The sequence below is a fragment of the Odocoileus virginianus genome, chromosome 24 (assembly GCF_023699985.2).
Source record: "Odocoileus virginianus isolate 20LAN1187 ecotype Illinois chromosome 24, Ovbor_1.2, whole genome shotgun sequence".
Lineage (NCBI taxonomy): Eukaryota > Metazoa > Chordata > Mammalia > Artiodactyla > Cervidae > Odocoileus > Odocoileus virginianus.
Window position 1 is genome coordinate 40,430,123 of NC_069697.1, and position 21,182 is coordinate 40,451,304.

Here is a 21,182-nt window from a genome sequence, read left to right on the forward strand (position 1 = left end):
GGAACCAGTCTGTTGTGTCCCATGTCTATTTCTAACTGTTTGCTTCCTGACCTGCATACAGATTTCTCAAGAAGCAGGTCAGTTGGTCTGGTATTCCCACCTCTTCCAGAATTTTCCACAGTTTGCTGTGATCCACACAGTCAAAGGCTTTGGCACAGTCAATAAAGCAGAAGTAGGTATTTTCCTGGAACTTTCTTGCTTTTTCGATGATCCGATGGATGTTGGCAATTTGATCTCTGGTTCCTCTGCCGTTTCTAAATCCAGCTTGAACATGTGGAAGTTCACAGTTCATGTATTGCTGAAGCCTGGCTTGGAGAATTTCGAGCATTACTTTACTAGCGTGTGAGATGAGTGCAATTGTGTGGTAGTCTGACCATTCTTTGGGATTGCCTTTCTTTGGGATTGGAATGAAAACTGACCTTTTCCAGTCCTGTGACCACTGCTGAGTTTTCCAGATTTGTTGGCATATTGAGTGAAGCACTTTCACAGCATCATCTTTCAGGATTTGAAATAGCTCAACGGGAATTCCATCACCTCCACTAGCTTTGTTCATAGTGATGCTTCCTAAAGCCCACTTGACTTCTCATTCCAAGATGTCTGGCTCTAGGTTAGTGATCACTCCATCGTGGTTATCTGGGTCTCAAAGATCCTTTTTTGTACAGTTCTTTTGTGTATTCTTGCCACCTCTTCTTAGTATCTTCTGCTTCTGTTAGATCCATACCATTTCTGTCCTTTATTGTGCCCATTTTGTATGAAATGTCCCCTTGGTATCTCTCATTTTCTTGAACAGATCTCTAGTCTTTCCCATTCTATTGTTTTCCTCTATTTTCTTTGCACTGATCTCTGAGGATGGCTTTCTTATCTCTCCTTGCTATTCTTTGGAATTCTGCATTCACATGGGTATATCTTTCCTTTTCTCCTTTGCCTTTCGCTTCTCTTCTATTCACAGCTATTTGTAAGGCCTCCTCAGACAACCATTTTGCCTTTTTGCATTTCTTTTCCTTGGGGATAGTCTTGATCCCTGTCTCCTGTACAATGTCATGAACCTCCATCCACAGTTCTTCAAGCACTCTGTCTCTCAGATCTAATCCCTTGAATCCATTTCTCACTTCCACTGTATAATCATAAGGGATTTGATTTAGGTCATACCTGAATGGTCTGGTGCTTTTTCCTACTTTCATCAATTTCAGTCTGAATTTGGCAACTAGGAGTTCGCGGTCTGTGCCACAGTCAGCTCCCCGTCTTGTTTCTGCTGACTGTATAGAGCTTCTCCATCTTTGGCTGCAGAAAATATAATCAATATGATTTTGGTATTGACCATCTGGTGATGTCCATGTGTAGAGTCTTCTCTTGTGTTGTTGGAAGAGGGTGTTTGCTATGACCAATGCGTTCTCTTGGCAAAACGCTTATTAGCGTTAGCTCTGCTTCATTCTGTACTCCAAGGCCAAATTTGCCTGTTACTCCCGGTATTTCCTGACTCCCTACTTTTGCATTCCAGTCCCCTAGAATGCAAAGGACATCTTTTTTGGTTGTTAGTTCTAGAAGGTCTTGTAGGTCTTCATAGAACTGTTCAACTTCAGCTTCTTCAGCATTACTAGTCAGGGCACAGACTTGGATTACTCTGACACTCAATGGTTTGCCTTGGAAATGAACAGAAATCATCCTGTCGTTTTTGAGACTGCATCCAAATACTGCATTTCAGACTCTTTTGTTGACTTATGGCTACTTACTATGCTTACAACCAGATAATTAATAAAAAGAAAGAAAATAAATTTGGTTATAAAGAGCACAGCAACAACTAGTGATCATACTTTTCCAAAGAACATATGTTAATGCCAATATTCTAACTTCAGAAATCAATTTACCATGAAGAATAATTTGGCAATACCTATCGAAGTTTTAATGCATGGATTTATTTGGCAAAGAAATTTTACTTCTAAAATTTGAAGTACTGACGTATTTACACAGGTGTGATATATGTACACAATACTCTGCTGAATTATTTATAAAAGCAAAAGATAAGTAACAAGCTACATGTCAACCAAAAAGGGAATGTACAGTATATTTAATACAATGAATACTACGCAGCCAATAAAAAGAGCAGATATGATTGTAAATGCAGGAAGAAACTTGCTACAAACAGCAGTTGCCTCAGGGGAAGGGACCTAGTAGACAGAAAGGTAGGAAATAAGGCCTGCTTTCACAGTAAACCCTTCTGCAGCTTTAAGTTTTAAATCATGTACATATATTACCCTTTTATTAAAAATGAGTAAGTTGAGCTTCTCTGGTGGTTCAGTGATTAAGAATCCACCTGCCAACTCAGGGGACACGGATTCAATCCCTGCTCCGGGAAGATCCCACATCACAAGGCAGCTAAGCTGATGTGCTGCAACTACTGAAGCCCATGAGCCTAGAGTCCATGCTTTGCAACAAGAAGCCAGCGCAATGAGAAGTCTTCACACTTCAACTTGAAAGTAGCCCCTTGAAGACCCAGCACAGCCAAAAATAAGATAAGTAAGTTAAAAATTTATTAAAGAACTTAGACAATTCTCTCCGATCCTCTGATGCATAAACAGTTTTACTTTCCTCATCTCTTGTTGTTGTTCAGTTGCTAAGTCATGTCCCACTCTTTGCAACCCCTGAACTGCAGCACGCCAGGCTTCCCTGTCCTTCACTATCTCCTGGAGTTTGCTCAAATTCATGTCCATTTAATCAGAGATGTTATCTAACCATCTAATCCTCTGCCAACCCTTGCTCCTTCTGCCTTCAGTCTTTCCCAGCATCAGGGTCTTTTCCAATGAGTCTGCTCTTCAAATCAGATGGCCAAAGTATTGGAATTTCAGTTTCAGCATCAGTCCTTCCAATGAATATTCAGGGTTGCTTTCTTTTAGGATTGACTGGTTTGATCTCCTTACTGTTCAAGGGACTCTCAAGAGTCTTCTCCAGCACCACAGTTCAGAAGCGTCAATTCTTCATTTGGTGCTCAGCCTTCTTTATGGCCCAACTCTTATATCCACAAAAGACTACTGGAAAAACCGTAGCTTTGACTAGACAGACCTTTGTTGGCAAAGTGATGTCTCTGCTTTTTAATACACTGTCTAGGTTTGTCATAGCTTTTCTTCCAAGGAGCAAGCATTTTTTCATTTTATGGCTGCATTCAACATTTGCAGTGATTTTGGAGCCCAAGAAAAAATCTGCCACTGTTTCCACTTTTTTCCCCATCTATTTGCCATGAAGTGATGGGACTGGATGCCATGACTTTAGTTCTTTGAATACTGAGTTTTAAGTCAGATTTTCCACACTCCTCTTTTACCCTCATCAAGAGACTCTTTAGTTCCTCTTCATTTTCTGCCATTAAGAGTGGCATCACCTGCATATCGATATTTATTTATTGATATTTATCCCGGCAATCTTGATTCCAGTTTGTGAGTCATCCATCCCAGCACTCCACATGATGTACTCTGCCTATAAGTTAAATAAGCTTATTGTATAAGCTATACAATATACAGCCTTGACGTACTCCCTTGCCAATTCTGAACCATCTGTAGGCAACGTTAGTTAGGACTGAGACTCTAGGCTAGTTACTAGAGGCGACCAAGAGTCAACACACCAGGGTGGAGGGCTCATTTCCTCTTCCGGAAGAATGGGTACAAATATGGCAACTCTGCACCAATCAAAACGAAGTACAACAGGTGAAGAAACAAGTGGAGAATTTATCTTACCCAAGGCAACCTTTATTACAGAAATAAAACCGGACACAGTATAATTCATCAGCACTCTAAAACTGCTTTGCCAAAAGGGGGACAAAAGAAACCTATCTGGTTGAAATTTCTGATTAGGGTCTAGATCTCAAATGGCTACATGCACCAGAAACATTTTGTAAACCTAAGAAGTGCCAAAATCATTAAAATCCAAAAAGGAGTTTAAAAAAAGATAGAAGGGGAAGACAAAGTCATGGGCAATGTTTCAGATGTCAAAATGTTTAAGATACCATTTTTCTAACACAATTTTTTTCTTTATCTCAGATTTCCAAATAATATTGAACATAGCATTGCCTCAGTAATTAAAACTCAAGCAACTGAAAGAAACAATTCATACTCTTTTTCAACCTTATTTTTAAAATGTTATTTCATTGGATTTTTGGTTTTGCCACTAGATAAAGAGAACAACTAATGTAACAGCCACTAATACTAATCTAGTTCCTCTGATTCAACTTTATTACCACCTTACCCTCCAATTATAAAACTGGAAAAAACCTTGAAAGGGAGTACATAACACAGTAACACTTAGGAAGAGGATTATTTATTTTTTGTTAAAAATGTATCATTTAGGGGGTCTCTTATTAACAACACTATGAAGTTTATGACTTGACCATCTCTTCACACAACTATATCACTATGTACAATTTAAATTTTATAGTCTTAATGACTTGTCTTTAAAAAAAAAAAAAGAATCAGGGCTTTCCTGGTGGCTTAGATGGTAAAGCATCTGCCCGTAATGTGGGAGATCTGGGTTCAATCCCTGGGTTGGAAAGATCCCCTGGAGAAGGCAATGGCAACCCACTCCAGTACTCTTGCCTGGAAAACCCCATGGATGGAGAAGCCTGGTAGGCTACAGTCTATGGGGTCGCAGAGAGCTGGACACAACTAAGCGACTTCACTTTCACCAGTCGCTCACTGGTGAAGAGTCCACCCGTCAATGCAGGGGACACGGGGCTGACCCCTGGTCTGGGAGGACCCCACATGCAGCAGCGAAGCGCATGTGCCACACTACTGAGCCTAGGCTCGAGAGACTGGGCACCACCTCCTGAGCCCCTGAGCTTCAGCCAGCGACGCCCAAGCACCCCGGAGCCCACGCTCCACACCGAGGGAGGCCAGCACAATGAAAAGCCCTGCACCCCGACAGGAGAAGCCCGCACCCTGCAACCAGAGAACAGCCCGCGCCGCAACAAAGACCCAGCACAGCCAACGAGCAGTTTTTAAATCAAATAATGTAGCCCAAAGGCTTGTTGTCATAACCGATTATTCTTCTAAACTCTAAAATATATTACCTCAGTAAGTGAAAGATGCTAGCTGGCATATAAAAAAATTCAGTATATTCCTTTGCCAGATTCAAACATTCAGACTAATGCCAAAAAAGAAAAAAAAAAAAAAATCACAAAATAGAGTTACACTTAGGAAGGGAGGAGGGAAAAGTGCCTTAGAATTAATATGTGGAGTTTACATATCTTGACATTTACAAAGAAAATGGAAAAGAATGTTATCAGCTGATAATTTTCATTTTCATTCTGTATTACTTTGTATTTATTAGTAAACTACTTACTATGGCTAAAGAGTGTCCAACGCACTTAATAAACAACTCAACAGTACTACTTATCATAATATTAGTTATAACCAGTTATAAGTTACAGGTTAACAACTACACAAATAAACATTTAAATTCATATCAATCATTTTCAACCCTAAGTCGAGTAACACCTAAGGTAGAACTGAGAGTTCTTTAAGCTACTTTCAAGATTTAAATAGCCTATCACATACTATCAGAAATATAATTTTTTACACTAATTACATATGTATATGTGTACATATATCCCTTTCTTTAAATTCTAATGGCTCTACTGATGCTCCATGAAATAATAAGTAATGACAGGGATAAAGATGACTGTTTAGATTCCAAACTAAGAATGAAATTTAACAGAAGAAAGAGCAAAGTTCATGTCTGCTCCCACTCCAGTCTTCCCCTTTACATTCTCCTGTTTCACAGTTACCTCGGCGGTTACAACACTGCAAGATTTCAGTCTTGCTCTCACATATACAGAGCCAATATAAGATAAAAACAAACAATTATAAGCCTAGTTTTCACCTTGGGATGCACCTTCATTTTTTAGTTAGTACAAAAGAAACACTGAGGAGAAAAATGAAAGAAGGGCCCAAGATGTGGGATAACTGTAAAAACACTACCCCAAACATACCCAAAGACCACTCAAGAACACTTAATGATTGGGTAAACAAGATGACCTAAAAAGCAGCTAGCGCCTGCACAGGAGGGAAAAGGACATGCTATGTTTGAGCTTCATGCAGACCTGGAGTGGAGTAAGTACCCTAGGTACAGATCTTCACACTGTGAGCTTTCAAAGATGCAAGTGTGTGTTCACACGTCCAGTCAGGTAAGTTAGCTCCCGTGTCTGGCACACGTGGTCAGGTGTGTGCTCCCGCTACAGGAGGCAGCACTTTTGTGTACTTCCCTGTATGATGCTGCATAGCGTGCATGAGTGCCTCTTCTTGCTTGTCCCCTCGATGCCGGCCCCGGGATGCCAGCAACTGTACTGTACTTCCAAGGTACTGCACTGTAGAAGTTTAAATGCTTTATTTCCTGTGTTTAGTTTTCATGTACTATTTGTGTGAAAAAGTGTTATAAACCTATTACTGTATAGTAAGTCCCCTCCATACGAATGACTTCCATTCTGAGAGTGTGTTTCTAAGTCTAATTTGTTCTTTAGTCCTGTGGCTCCATCACTTATTACCTGCCTGATCCAGGGAATCTTACTTAACTTTCTGAAACCTCACTGCTTTCCTCTATAAAACAGAAATGAGGACTTCCCTGGCAGTACCGTTGATAAGAATCTGCCTGTTAATGCAGGGGACACGGGCTCAATACCTAGTCCGGGAAAATCCCACTTGCCGCAGAACAACTAAGCCCGTACGCCACAACTATTGAGCCTGTGTATCACAACTACTGAAGCCTTTGTGCCTTAGAGCCCATGCTCTGCAACAAGAGAAGCCACCACAATGAGAAACCGGTGCCCCACGATGAACAGTAGCCCCTGCTCACAACTAGAGAAAAACCACACAAAGCAATGGAGACCCTGCACAGCCAAAAATAAAATAAATAAAAATTATTTAAAAATAACAGAAATCAGAATAATTCAGTAGAAACTCATTTAACAGACCTCTACTTTATCACCTTAGAGAAATAAAGAGCTTAAATTCCTCCGTAAATCACTTCCTGATGCTCACCACAGGCTGACTACGTGCACCTGGCAGTCCTCTAAGTCAACCACGTTCTTACTGAGTCCTCAACCTTCTACTCTCACCAAATGAGCTGGACGCTTAACAAGAGCCAGCTGTTTGTTCCCAAACTCATGTATGCCAACTGTACTTGTTATTGTAATTATGTAATTTAAGATTATGTAAACCGATGAATTATGAGCGTGAAAGGGGTTGTTTCTCTGAAAACTATGTTGAAAAGTTCAAAAAGATTCAAAGGCTAATTATTTTCTTTATTATGGAAGTTATTATGGATTTGGATGTATGTAAAAACAGCTTTAAAAGAATAGTGAGAAAAGCATAAAACTGCAGAAGGATTTTATATAAAACATTAAAACTGCCTTTAAATTCTGTTTTATTAGAAAGGGATACTTCATAGATAAATGCCTCATGGGTATGGATTATTCTAAAAAGACAATCCAGAACTCGAATGAAAGATCCATCCATAAAGAAAAACCCTGACCCTATGGGGAAAAAAGTGGTGAAAGAATGTATATTTGAGTTAAAAATTAAAAATATGTATCATTTTTTATGATCCCCTGCTAACCAACTTGCCAATCTCCTACTCAAAAACACTTATGAGATCTTCACATGTAGCTTTCTCAAAAATTTGTAGGAATACTGTGACAACTAAAATTAAGCAAAGTGCTGGCATTAATGATATTCTACTTAAAACTTCTGCTTTAAGGGTTTTGTTAGTACCCTGACGGTCTGACTACTACTCAAAGAATATAGCAATGCTTTCTTTCAAAAGAGAAAAGTAAAAGGTGCATTATTTCCTCGTTATTCTGCTATTTTTGTACTTGGGTCTATTTTACATACTGCACACACAATTAACCATGTAACTTCTGTGGTGGCCATCGAAAAAGTGAAGATGCCCAGCAGTCCTGAGACTGCAGGCTCCCAGGCTTACACTGTAAGCGTAATATTATGGCAATCCAAGGGATGTATCAATGGACTGGCGTGACCCAGCACCTAAGGCCGACAAGAAAGCAGGTGAAGTGAATGAGGTGCTGGTGTGGTGCCAGTGGAGGGAGTTGTCAGACAGAGGGAGAGATCAAGGATCCAGACTGAGGAGACTAGCTAGATCATGGCAGAGGCCAGAGGAAGCAAAGCAGAAACTGTATCATTCTGTAGGTAACGCACCTATAAACTGAAGAGGTTCCAGGCAAAGTAAAGAGAAGGAGCTGGTGACTCAACCTGCACAGAACTGTTGAAAACTGGCACAGATACTCAACAGCTTTTCCAAAGTACTTAAAACCAAAATCACATTTTTAAAGTTCATGGCATTTTGATGTTACAACTAATTGTACTCTTCATAGAAAAACTGTTACATGAAGAAATGCACTCTAAAATTAGAACAAAGAAGTACCTTTTTCACCTTAAGTTAGGGGGTAAAAGTTAACCCTAATACCCAATCTAACAAAGATACAGTGAAACAGTAGTAGTAATACCACCCTTTTGAAAAGCAATTTGACCAAATTCTCAGGATTAATAAACCCTCATATCCTTTGGCTCCATATCACATACCTGGGAATCTGCTGTAAGAAAATGACTAAAAACATGAAGAAAAATACATGCTTTTAGGTGTCTTCTGCAACATTCCTTACAACAGCAAAAATTATATATGATGACGACACAGAAATAATGTTAAGTTTAAAAAAATTATACAAGGGAATTCTCTGGCAGTCCAGTGGTTAAGACTTCACCTTTCCACTGCACAGGGCATGGTTTCGTTCCTGGGAACAATATACCATATGCTACACAGCACAGCCAAAAACTGTTTAAAAAGCAAACAAAATTGAGCATACACTATAAATATGATATAAAACATCATATAAAATGGGGTATTAAAAAAATCAGAATGATGACTGTATTAGGGTGGTAGACTCAAGATCTGTTTTTCCTACCATCTAACCACCTTTCAGAAAAGTTATTTTACATTGAGAATTAAAACAGATTATATTTTTAAAGCATGCATCTCAAAAGGTTACACACTGTACTTTCATTCATACAACATTCTCAGAATGACAAAACCAGGGCTGAGGGGATGGGCTGTGAACATAAAGAGGCAGCACCAGGGGGTTCTGTGGTGACGGAACAGTTCTGCATTGTGACTGCAGTAGTGGTTAAATATATAGACGGGACAGAACTGCACAGAATGACACACACACACAGAAGGTAGATGGTATCTGTACATGGGCTGTATTCCAATTAACAGTACTTATGCTTAGTCGCTCAGTCATGTCTGACTCTTTGCAACCCACTGGACTGTTTGTAGCCCACCAGGCTCCTCTGTCCATGGGATTCTCCACGCAAGAATACTGGAGTGGTTGCCATTTCCTTCTCTAGGGGATCCTCCCGACCCAGGGATCAAACCCGAGTCTTCTGTGTCCCTTGCATTACAGGTGGATTCTTTACCTCCTGAGCCATCAGGGAAATTCTATGTTATCAGTAATGTTAACATATGGTTAACATTACATATGGGAAACTCTAGTTAACAGTAATGTCTCAGTATCAATTTCCTCATATTCCTATTCTATGACAATTATCTAAGATGTCAACATTGGGGAAACTGAGTGAAGAGTACACAGGGCCCTATTTCTGCAACTTTCCGTAAGGCTCTACCTCAAAATAAGAGTTTAAAAAAAAATACATGCATTTGCTCATGTAACATTAAAGTTTTTTGTGTGAGGGTAAGACAAGGGAATGTAAAAGAACCATGTAATACATTGATATAACTTCCAAAACACTACTTCTAGTAACTATTCATAAAACCCCACAGGAGGCAAATAGCAGTCTTTATAGCATCTGTAATTTACTTAGGTTAGGCTTTAATAAAAGACTTCATTTGAAATTAAAGTTATCAATTTTCAGAACACACTTACTGAGTAGCTTTCAGTCTCAAGTTCTGTACTTACACAATCCATTAAGGGTCTCAAGAATTTTCTCTCTTGCCAGGAAAATTCCAGCAGATATAAATAAAATTTTCTTTGAAATATTCAATTTAAATATATAAACGACTAACACAGACAAAGGGATATAATAGTTCATCACCTCTGAATTGTGCTCCATGACAACAACTACATCTATCTGGATTCACCATTTTAACCTCAATATCCAGCATGGTTCTTGATACCTAGTAGGGTCCCAATAACTGAAGCCAAGGGGTGAACTTGTGTCCTAACCAAGGTTCTGTGCCCAAGTCCCTCCGGCTTTAACCAAGAATGGGAGGTGGAAAGTCGGAGGTAGAACAGGAGAAAAGGTCAATCTGGAAAGGGCCCAGCATCCACCAACTAACCAGGTCAAGAGATTACTTAACCAATACTACATGCTAGTAATACACTGCTGCTAAGTCACTTCAGTCGTGTCCGACTCTGTGCGACCCCACAGACAGAAGCCCGCCAGGCTCCCCTGTCCCTGGGATTCTCCAGGCAAGAACATTGGAGTGGGTTGCCATTTCCTTCTCCAGCGCATGAAAGTGAAAAGTGAAAGTGAAGTCGCTCATTCCTGTCCGACTCTTAGCGACCTCATGGACTGCAGCCTACCAGGCTCCTCCATCCATGGAATTTTCCAGGCAAGAGTACTGGAGTGGGGTGCCATTGCCTTCTCTGAGTAATACACTACATTCCTTCAATCACCCAAATCTTAAAGATTTGCTTAACAATTAAAAAAAGAATTGAACAGATATCAGAATATCTGCCTCACTTATCTTTATCACCTAATGACTTCGAGAAAGCCAAATGTGGAGGAATTTCCTAGTAGTCCAAATGGGTAGGACTCCACATTCTCATTGCTGAGGGCCAGGGTTCAATCCCTAGTCAGGGAACTAAGATCCCACAAGCCATGTGGCGCAGTCAAGAAAAAGAAAGCTCCAAATTTTCTTCACTAAAGGCAAATCCATATACTTTTTAATCTAAAAAAAAAAAAAAAATCTTACCTAGAGTTATGCAAAGCATCAGAAAAATCTCCCACACAAGCTTTAGGCTCTAAGCAACTACATATATATTATTACGTACTTACAGGAGAAGGGGATGCCAGAGGTTAGATGGTTAAATAGCATCACTGACTCAATGGACACGAATTTGAGCAAACTCTGGGAAACAGTGGAAGACAGGGAAGACCCTGATGTGCTGCAGTCCATGGGGTCTCGAAGAGTCAGACACAGCTTGGTGACTGAGCAACAACATACACACACATTATCCATATGCCTACACTTAAATATATAAATGTAAAATGTGAACAAATACAATTACATTAGAACTGCTACCATGTAAGACCCTTATGTCAGATAGCAACTCCTGTCTGTATGTTATTTATTCACTCAACCGTCCCAGGTACCGACAACACAGGAGCCAAGACACAGACCTGCCCTAAGTCCACAGTCGATCTACCAACTTAAAAGGCAACTGTAGCTACTTTAAAAAAGTCTTAGGAAAACTTCAAGGGTCTGAATTCCAATGCTGCCTCTTATTAGCTATGTTTCCGAGTCTTAGTTTCCAGAACTATAAAATCTGTACTACTGCCATAAAGATTAAAATAATGTCATAAAATACAGGCATACCTAAGAGATACTGCAAGTTCAGTTCCAGACCACGACAATAAAGTGAGTATCACAATAAAACAAGTCACACAAATTTTTCTCATTGCCCAGTGCATATAAAAGTTATGTTTATGTGATCCTGTAGTCTTTTAAGTGTACAACAGCTTATCTAAAAGAAATGTGCATACCTTAATTTAAAAATACTTTAAATCAACTATATTTCAACAAAAAGTTGTCTTAAAAACTTTATTGCTAAAAAATGCTAAGCAACAACTGAGCCTTCAGCAAGTCATAGCAGTTAACATCAGAGATCACTGATTACACATCACCATAACAAATATAATAATAATAATGAAAATGTTTAAAATATTGTGAGAATTACCAATATGTAACAAAAAAGACATGAAGCTAGCAAATGCTATTGGAAAAATGGTACCAATTGACATGCTCAACACAGAGTTGCCACAAACCTTTGATTTGTAAAAAATATAATGGAGCAAAGTACAATAAAAGCAATTTTTTAAAAAAGCAATAAAACAAGGTTATGTATAAAAATGCCTGGCAAACCAGAAATCTTTCATACAAATGATACTGTACTTATATTTTTTTTATTTTGGTGAAGACCATTTTTTAAATCTTTATTGAATTTGTTACAATATTGCTTCTGTTTTATGTTTTGGTGTTTTGGCCTCAAGGCATGTGAGATCTTAGCTCCCTGACCAGGGATCGAACCCACATCCCCTGCATTGCACTGGGTTGCCAGGGAAGTCCCCCCGTACTCATCTTTTCATGAAGAACAAAACACTAGGACCTCCCTGCAGATTGCTTATTAACTGTAAGGAGAAAAACAGTAACCATACAGTGAATAAACCAGTTAACACTCTGACCAAAAGTAAAATCACTAATGAGGGGTAAATGGACATAATGTATATCCAGATATAATATTCTGAGAGGGGCACATACCTTTTGTAGTAGTCTGACTGAAGATAAATAACCTGAAACCATGAGACAAATCCAAGTTGAACATTTTTCTATAAAATAACTTATCTATAGTCTTTAATTGCAAAAAAGTCAAAGAAAAGCTCATTTTGCAGGACACTAAAAAGAAATGACAACTAAATACAAGATATGATCAAATCACAGGACTGGAATTTAAAGCGTATGGAGACTAAAGTATTTACCAATGTTAAATTCTTGGAATTTGATAATGGTACTATGATTACCTAAAAGAATATCCTTATTCTTAGGAAATACACCCTGAGCTATTAAGAAGTAAAAAGGTATGCAAAGAACTCTTCAGTGGTTCACAAAAACAAATAATAACGTGTGTTTATGCCATAAATCAAATACGGCAAAATGTTTAAAAACTGATAAACATGGGTAAAGGATATATGAGTCTACTATATCATTCTTGCAACTTTACTATAAGTTAGAAATCATTTCAAAATAAAAAGTTTAAGAACACAGGATACTAATCTCCAGGGGCTTACTTATAAGCTCTAAGGTATATATTAATCCTACTTTTTAAAAATCACTCTGCAAAATTAATACAGAGAAAGTTCTAAGGAACTTCACAGTCAGAACACAAAATGAATTAGCAAAGCACAGCACTATGAGGAAGAGCAAGCAGAAGAACACAATCACATCTGCAGACTTCAAACACTGTAATTATCACACACAATAAAAAATAAGCGTATTAAATAGATTTTTAAGAAATAAAGTACCTTGAGAACATGACTTAAAAAGGAATAACTTTTTTTTTTGTAAAAAAGGATAATGTTTAAAAGGAACTGAATGCTACTTCTAGAAATTACCAAAAAAATAGTAAATGAAATTTTAAAAAACTCAATAAACATGGTACAACACAGATCAACTTTCAAGACATTATGCTGAATGAAATAAACTAGACAAAATGACAAACACTGTATGATCCAACTATATGATCATACAGAATAAATTCACAGAAGTAAAATAGTTGTTGCCAGGGGCTCAGTGAAGGGGGAACAGGGGCTTACTGTTGAATGGGTACAAATTTCATGATGATGAAAAAAGTCCTGGAGATGTACAGTGGTGATAGTTGCATAATAAGGTGAATATACTTAATGTCACTGACCTGTATGCTTTAAAATGGCTAAAATGGTAAATTCTATTTATATGTATTTTACCACAATTTTTAAAAAAGATATAATTGATAAAATAAAGTGAAAAAAATTCAATGAAACAGGTGAACAAAACTGAAGTGAGAACTAGCTAACTGGAAGAAAAGGCACTAATTATTGAGAACACAATACAAACAGATACAGAAATAGAAAATATAAAAGACCAATTAAAAGACCCGATGGGTAGAGTAAAAAGATCTAACATACTTCAAAACACAAGTTCCAGACAGGAAATAAAGAAGATAAATTTTGAGGAGAAAATAGCCAACAGTTCTCCAAAATTGACACCAATCTTTAGATTCCAAAGCCTACTGAATACCAAACATGATAAACAGAAGAAACCATCTTTCAGACATATCAAAGTCCAGAACACCAAGGGTAAAAAAAAAAATTTTCAAAACTAGCTATAATGAAACAACAGAGACAGTCACCCCTCAGTTTTCCAAAGGGGAATGAAGGGTTCCAAGACTCCAGGGGATACCCTCCAAAGTTCAAGTCCCTTCTACAAGAGAGTGTAATATTTGCATATTACCCCATGTATGTCCTCAGGTATACTCCAGATTACTCAAAATACCTAAGACAATGGAAATGCTATATAAATAGTTGCTAACATGCAACAAATTTAAGTCCTGCTTTTTAAACTTCCCATAATTTTTCAAATATTTCAGTTCATGGGTGGTTAAATCCAACAAGGCAAAACCTGCAGATATGGAGGGCCAATTGTATCTCTGAAGCAATGGCAAATCACATGGATTACTGATTTTTCAAAAACAGTAAAAGCTAGAAGAGAATGGTACAAGATCTATAATAAAAATTATTGTTAGCATTGAATGCACACATAGGAAAGTCACCTTTGGGAATAAGACTTTCAAACAAATAAAGTTTTTCAAATAACAAACCCTCTAAAGGATGTTCAGGGAGAGAGAAAATTATCTCAGATCCCAACAGGAAGTTCAAGACGCAAATGAAAATGAGCAAAGACATTTGTATGTATGTATGTATGTATGTATGTGTATGTGTGTATTACACAGGCAAATCAAAGCAACAGTGCTTAAAACAAAAAGAATATATAATTTGTTGGAAGTCAGGGAGAACTAAAATAAAGGGAAACTACAAACTTCCAAACATGAAGAAAAGAGGAAAATGGATTTTTTAAAAATACATTAACCAAAATTGAAAAGCAAGGGAATGATTAACACAAAATTCAGATCATGGTGACTCCGGAAGCATGTCAGAGAACACAAGTGGTGAGAAGTACAGAGGGGCTTCAAAGAGGCAGTGTCCTACTGTTTAAGCTAATTATTTAAGCTGTACATTTATTATCCTATATGCTTCTGTAATAAAAGTAAATTTTAAAAATCGACAAGAAAAAAAAAAAAAAACAAGGCTAGCAATCATTCCCTAAAAATCTAGAATATGCCCCAGAGCTGGGTATTCAAAACTGAAACAATAAAAAGATTATCTTCTTTAAGAACTACTTGTGGAGTGCCTATAACTGAGCTGAGAGGTGGCATGAAGATTACTAACTTCTCTTCTTTCTCTTGTCTTCCTAACCCTAGAGAGCAGCACTGTCTAATACCGTAGCCACAAGTAGCTGTTCACATTTAAACTAATTAAAATTAAATAAAATTTAAAAATCAGTTCATCTGTAACACCAGATACACTTTAAGTGCTCAGTGGCCCATATGAGGGCCACTATATTAAATAGTACAGATAGAGAACACTTCCATCATTGCAGTAAGTTCTATTACACGATGCTGCTATATTTTTTATAACACTAGAAATACACTGATAACTGAGCAATGTTAAATTTTTCAGATGTTCTTACTTTTATAATTATTCAATTTCCTTTCAAAGTCATGTTATTTCTATGAAGCTACAGCTCCTCAGCAGTAGTTTAAAATAGTCTGCTGCTTGTTGAGAAAAATACAGAAAGTGTGAAGACCTTTTCACCATCTCCCATGTTCCACCAAAACCATCAGAACACAAGATTTTTTTTTCATGAGCCAAAATTAAATAGTTAAGCACAGTGCTACTAAATTGTAATACAAGCCATGTCAAAACGAATACAAAAATCCACAGGATGAACATATGACCCTTCTTGGAGGCACCAATTTTAGCTGGCAGCACTTTGAAACACTGTTTACACACATATAAACTAGCAATGCAAAATTCATAAGAATTTTTAAAACAAAATGCTACAGACATCGTGAAATTTTCACTCTGGGCTACAGCTCCAGACTTCTGAGCATACCATTCATTTTTGCCATTAGAAGCACTTTAGAGGAAAATTGCAAGCATTATTAAATAACTAAATATACGTGATTTTTTTTCACTTACCAGAAACAAAAATATATAACAAAACTATAAAATAATAGCATCCTTAATATCTAAAGCAGCAAACCTCCAATGTTTTTTAAAATTAAAGTACAGAGGTCCTAAGCTATTTCAGCTTAACCCGAACATTTTGCTTTAGGCATTCTAACACAAATTAAGTATGTCTACAGCAGAACTGAACAGCACTCCCAATTTTTTTAATTACCTAACCAAAAACACTCAACGGAAACAAATGCTAAGCCTTAATTTAACAAGCTAGGTTTGCAACTTAAGTTTTCTCCTCAACTCTAAGTGAACCAGGGGGTCAATAAGCTTCTCATCTAAACAACTGAATGCAATTTCAATAACCGCTTATGCTAATAACTGTTTTGTGTCCCCAGGAGGACTTCTGAGGCTCCACTTACATAACCAATTATGCAAAGCACTGAATTACTCTCTTTCTCTAGAAAACATTTCGAATACTGATACGCATACAAGGTTTACATGCTACATTAAATAAAGCTTTTCTAACTCTAGCTTCAACAACTCGACAGTAGAGGTGAAAAGGAAAGCCAGTTTCTGCTACTTCACTATGTCAAAGGCGAGTGACTGATTTATCTTCTTGGCGAATCAACAGAGGAATGAGTGACAGCGGCACCCCCAGGCAGCCCCCACAGTCCACCAGTTTCCTCCTGGGACTCTGGTTGAGAAACACAGCTTTAAACAAGCAATTTGGAGCAAGTTGTTTGAACTCAACTGAAAACAATCTGAACTGCTCCTTGAAATATGCTGTAAGTATTCATGTAAAACTTGACAAAGTCAAATTCAATGAGGTGAGAATCACAATACAGCCCCTATAGGGTAATCGAAGGGTAAAATGTAAGCCAAACCTTGAATATGGATAAATATGTTGAATGAGTACTCTTCCCTAATCTTCTGGTTCTGTTTAACCAAGATTTGAGATTTCACAGAGCCATAATCTAAAAAAAAGGGGGGGAGGGGAGTAACTTTTATTCTGCCAAAGACATTTAAAAAGAAAATAACTACCAATTACTATCACCATTATTTCATTTAAAAAATGAATATGCTTATACCAAAAATGGTAAAAGACAATTTTAGAAAAACATATTATCTTCTAAATTCAATAAACGTAGCTTCATGAGAAGTTCATTCATTCTCATTTCACTTCAGACAAGTGACAACTCTGTCGTGGACTGACACGACTCCACAGTCCAGCACTTGGGAACCACAGGTACAAGCAGTTAACCTCCACTTGGAAAAAGAAAGCAATGGTAGGACATGCCCAAACCAAATATTAACCTATTCAATAATGAGGAAATCGAGGCTTTCTCCACTGGAGGAGTTTAGAGGCTCTCCCAAGATCACAGACCAAGAATTCTGACATCAGTTCAATTCAGTTCAGTCGCTCAGTCGTGGCTGACTCTTTGCAACCCCATGGCCTCCCTGTCCAACACCAGCTCCCAGAGTTTACTCAAACTCATGACATAGGTCTGTCGTATTCCAGAGTCGGAGTTTCTAATCACTATGCTAAATTTCCTCTAATATTCTTCCAGTGGTTTAAAAAAAAAAAAAATCCACCCTAGTCTAGTCACCTTTGTGACCAGTGACAACCGAGGAATCTCCAGGACAGCTGGCAGGAGTGAGCGGTGCACTCCCCGGCCATCGCTCAGACTGAAGCTAAATGGTGCTCCTGACCTTTGCCTTATTAATACCAGGCTCACTGCAGCTAAGCTCCCCAGCCCAGAGAGAGCACACACGAGCCCCACCGCCTCCAACGACGCTGACACAGGACTGGGGTGCTCCCAAGTGCCTGCGACAAGAGCGGAAAACATATCCCTAAAAAACAGAAGGAATATGTTAATTCTCAAGAAGGAAATACAGCATTGAAACATGTATATTATCTAGGGTGAAACAGATAACCAGCTCAGGTTGGATACATGAGACAAGTGCTCGGGCCTGGTGCACTGGGAAGACCCAGAGGGATCGGGTGGAGAGGGAGGTGGGAGGGGGGACTGGGATGGGGAATACATGTAAATCCATGGCTAATTCATTTCAATGTATGACAAAAACTACTGTAATGATGTAAAGTAATTAGCCTCCAACTAATAAAAATTAAAAAAAAAAAAAGAAGGAAATAAACACTTCCATAATTTAATCTACAAATAATCAACTTGCCCTCAAAAAGTTACAACTCTAACTAAGCCTCATTCTGCAAATAACTACCATTTTTTTACACACTGATATACAGGTTCCCTTAAATATTTAACCAGGAAACCACATGAAATTCTATAAATCTATATAGTTCTTAAATACTTTCAAAATCAAAATGTATAGTTTTTAATATATGTATCATTATATGGTAAGTGTCTTATCATTCTCTCTAAAATAACCCAAACATTAGAGACAAAACTACTCATGTTAATCAAAAGTACTTATAAAAGGGAGTTGGAAGAAAAATACGCAATTAAACACCATTTTCTATGAAAGGAACTGCTATCTGCCAGCAGTAATCGGAGGGACAAAAATTGTCTTTGAATAATCAGAAATTCTTGATACTGAAACCAAAATTCAAAGTCATACATATAAAGAGAATACAATGACAGAAATTTTCCAAATCCTCACGTATCACTTGCCAACAGCAGTCCAAAAGAAACGACCAGACAGCTCTAAAGTAACCAAAGCCTGACAATGAACCAAATGAGTCTGACACAGTTCCTCCTCCCTGAGATAGAGTAATGATAGCGCAGCGAGAAAGTTGTTTCCCAACCAGATTGTCAATGATCAGATTCTCTCTACACCATTTGAGTCTACAATGTGAGGGAGCAGTACACAGACTACCAAAACTTTTACTCACTGAATAAAACTACCTATTTAGTGTCTCTTCCTTCTGCTTTAAACAGCTGCCATCTAAAATAAAGGTTCTTCTTTTCTTTCCGTCCAGACTCTCCCTTGACTCTCATCTTAAACAGATTCAATGAATACATCTATTTATATTATTTTCTACACCAATGTTTAATATACGCCTGGCACTGACCTCTCTCATGAACTACAAACCCATATTTTCAAAAAATTCTGACTATTTTCAGTGTCTGTCAAGTATATAAAAAACTCACTATATTAAAAACTGATCTCATTATGCACCTCCTTGCCCATATTTTTTAGTAATAATACCACCAGTGCCGTCACCTACAATTAAAATATGTGTAATCATTAACCTCCACTTCCTCCAAATCTTTCCCAACAATCCCTCCTCCCACCCACCTACCTAAATCATGATACCACTGCCTTTGCCTATTATTTATAGTCTCTTGAAAATCAGCTTTCTACAACAAATCATTCTACACGCTACACTATTAAACCTTGGTAGTGTCTCATTACCTCCCAAATACTCTGAAATACAGCATTTAAACATGTTCTACAATCTGGCCCCGATTTATATTTCAAACCTCACCTCTTCTTCCCCAAAATGAACCCTATATCCTAGGTAATCTGGCCCACTTACTTTCCTCTGAGTACACAATGAACTTTCCCACCTCTATACTTGTCCTCACATCATTCCCTTTATTTAACAAGCCTTCTTCATCCACCTACTTCCAGCCCCTAAATTTTTGTCTTAGAAAAGTCTTACCCTCTGTAATGTTGAACTCAGGCTGCTGGTTTATCCGGATTAGCATGTTGTAGCAAAAACACACAGGTTTTGGCACCAGGCAGACTGGTATTCAAACTAGGGATCAGTTACCTGCTACTACATAGTCCCAATAAGTTACTTAAGTATCAGTGACCTCATTATTAAGAAACATGCTCAAATATTGTTGTGAAGCTTAGAAAAGGTATGTAAAGCAACTAGCATAGAGCCTGGTATGTATGAAATGCTCAATAAATAATAGCTTCAGAGCTAACTTTAAAAGTATACCTCCACCACCTTCCGTTTTACTCAAGAAAAATGAACACATTTTACTTTCAAACAACTCCAAACTTTAGATCAAACCACTCACATAGGAAGTTATTTATTTTTATATGCTGTAAATTATTATACAAATATCTGACATCTCCTTCTATATTTCAAATTCTTGAAGACCCAAGACTTAACCTTTGAATCCTCTAATGCCTAGCAGTGGTTTTCATGAAGCACAAGGCACTCACCTCCAATTAGAAAAAAAAATTTAATACGCCTAAATATTTAATACTCTCTTCATGACTTTTGACACACCTTAGAAAATTACTGCCAAAACATGAAGTTTAGTTGTTATGGTTGTATCTTTTCTTGCTCCTACGTGGTTGCCTAACAAAGTTTGATGCCTAACACGGCAAGTCTGTTGAACTGACCTGAATAATATAATTTCCAATGCAAACGTTCAGTATCTGCTGAATTAAGGTGAACATAATTAAATTTACTTTGGGCATCTGATTTTTCCTTTTTCTATTCTTACAATTCTTGAAATCTTTCCCTTCAAAACACACTGTTACATCTTCAGTACGAATTCATAACTGTATCTAACCTGACTCCTTTTCCAGATTCTCTCAATTTCAATATCCCAAGCATTTCAAATAGCTAAGAATCTACAGTTTCCATCTAAATCTAAAAGTTGGGCAACTAGTCTTCACGCCACAATCTTTTGCAGGGGCTTTAAAAATCCTCCACCCTTTACCTGTAGAAGATCAACAATGGTGAAATAAATTTTCTTGTGCATAAGACAGCTCCCTGAAGAGTCACTTCAGTCTATTTTCCCTAATTCATGAGATCACTCCCTTCCGGTGGTGGAAGGAGAATGAGATAAGTACTCCCAAAAAACTAGAGCATAAGTCCTAATATAAGCACAAGACGAGAAGTACAGGAAAGTGTCACTGGTTTCACAAAGGTGGTGTGCATATACTTTACACTGCAAAAGTGATGGTTATTTGCAGGCAGTCAAAATCAACAGTAACTGCATTCCTTTATGATCATAATTCTAAAACCACTATTAAATGTGGGAAATCCAATTTCTTACAAACCTTTCAGGAGTAGTTTATTACCTAAAACCTGTTTGCTAAAAACAACTACCTACATCACTTTCTCCTCTACGAAAGACTCAATTTATCTGAAGTAAACGCCTAATA

At 37.7% G+C, this 21,182-nt stretch overlaps 1 protein-coding gene across 4 annotated transcripts in view; it reads right to left on the minus strand.

Moving 5' to 3' along the window:
• Positions 1-21,182, minus strand: part of FRS2 (fibroblast growth factor receptor substrate 2) — a 101,725-nt gene that overhangs the window by 79,370 nt on the left and 1,173 nt on the right. The window contains exon 1 of one of the 4 annotated variants that reach the window (XM_070454615.1): positions 11,070-11,184. The exons of the other annotated variants lie outside the window; for them this stretch is intronic. The gene's annotated coding sequence lies outside the window, so the exon portion shown is untranslated. Of the gene's footprint in view, positions 1-11,069; positions 11,185-21,182 lie in introns of those variants that run through there. 4 annotated transcript variants of the gene reach the window in all.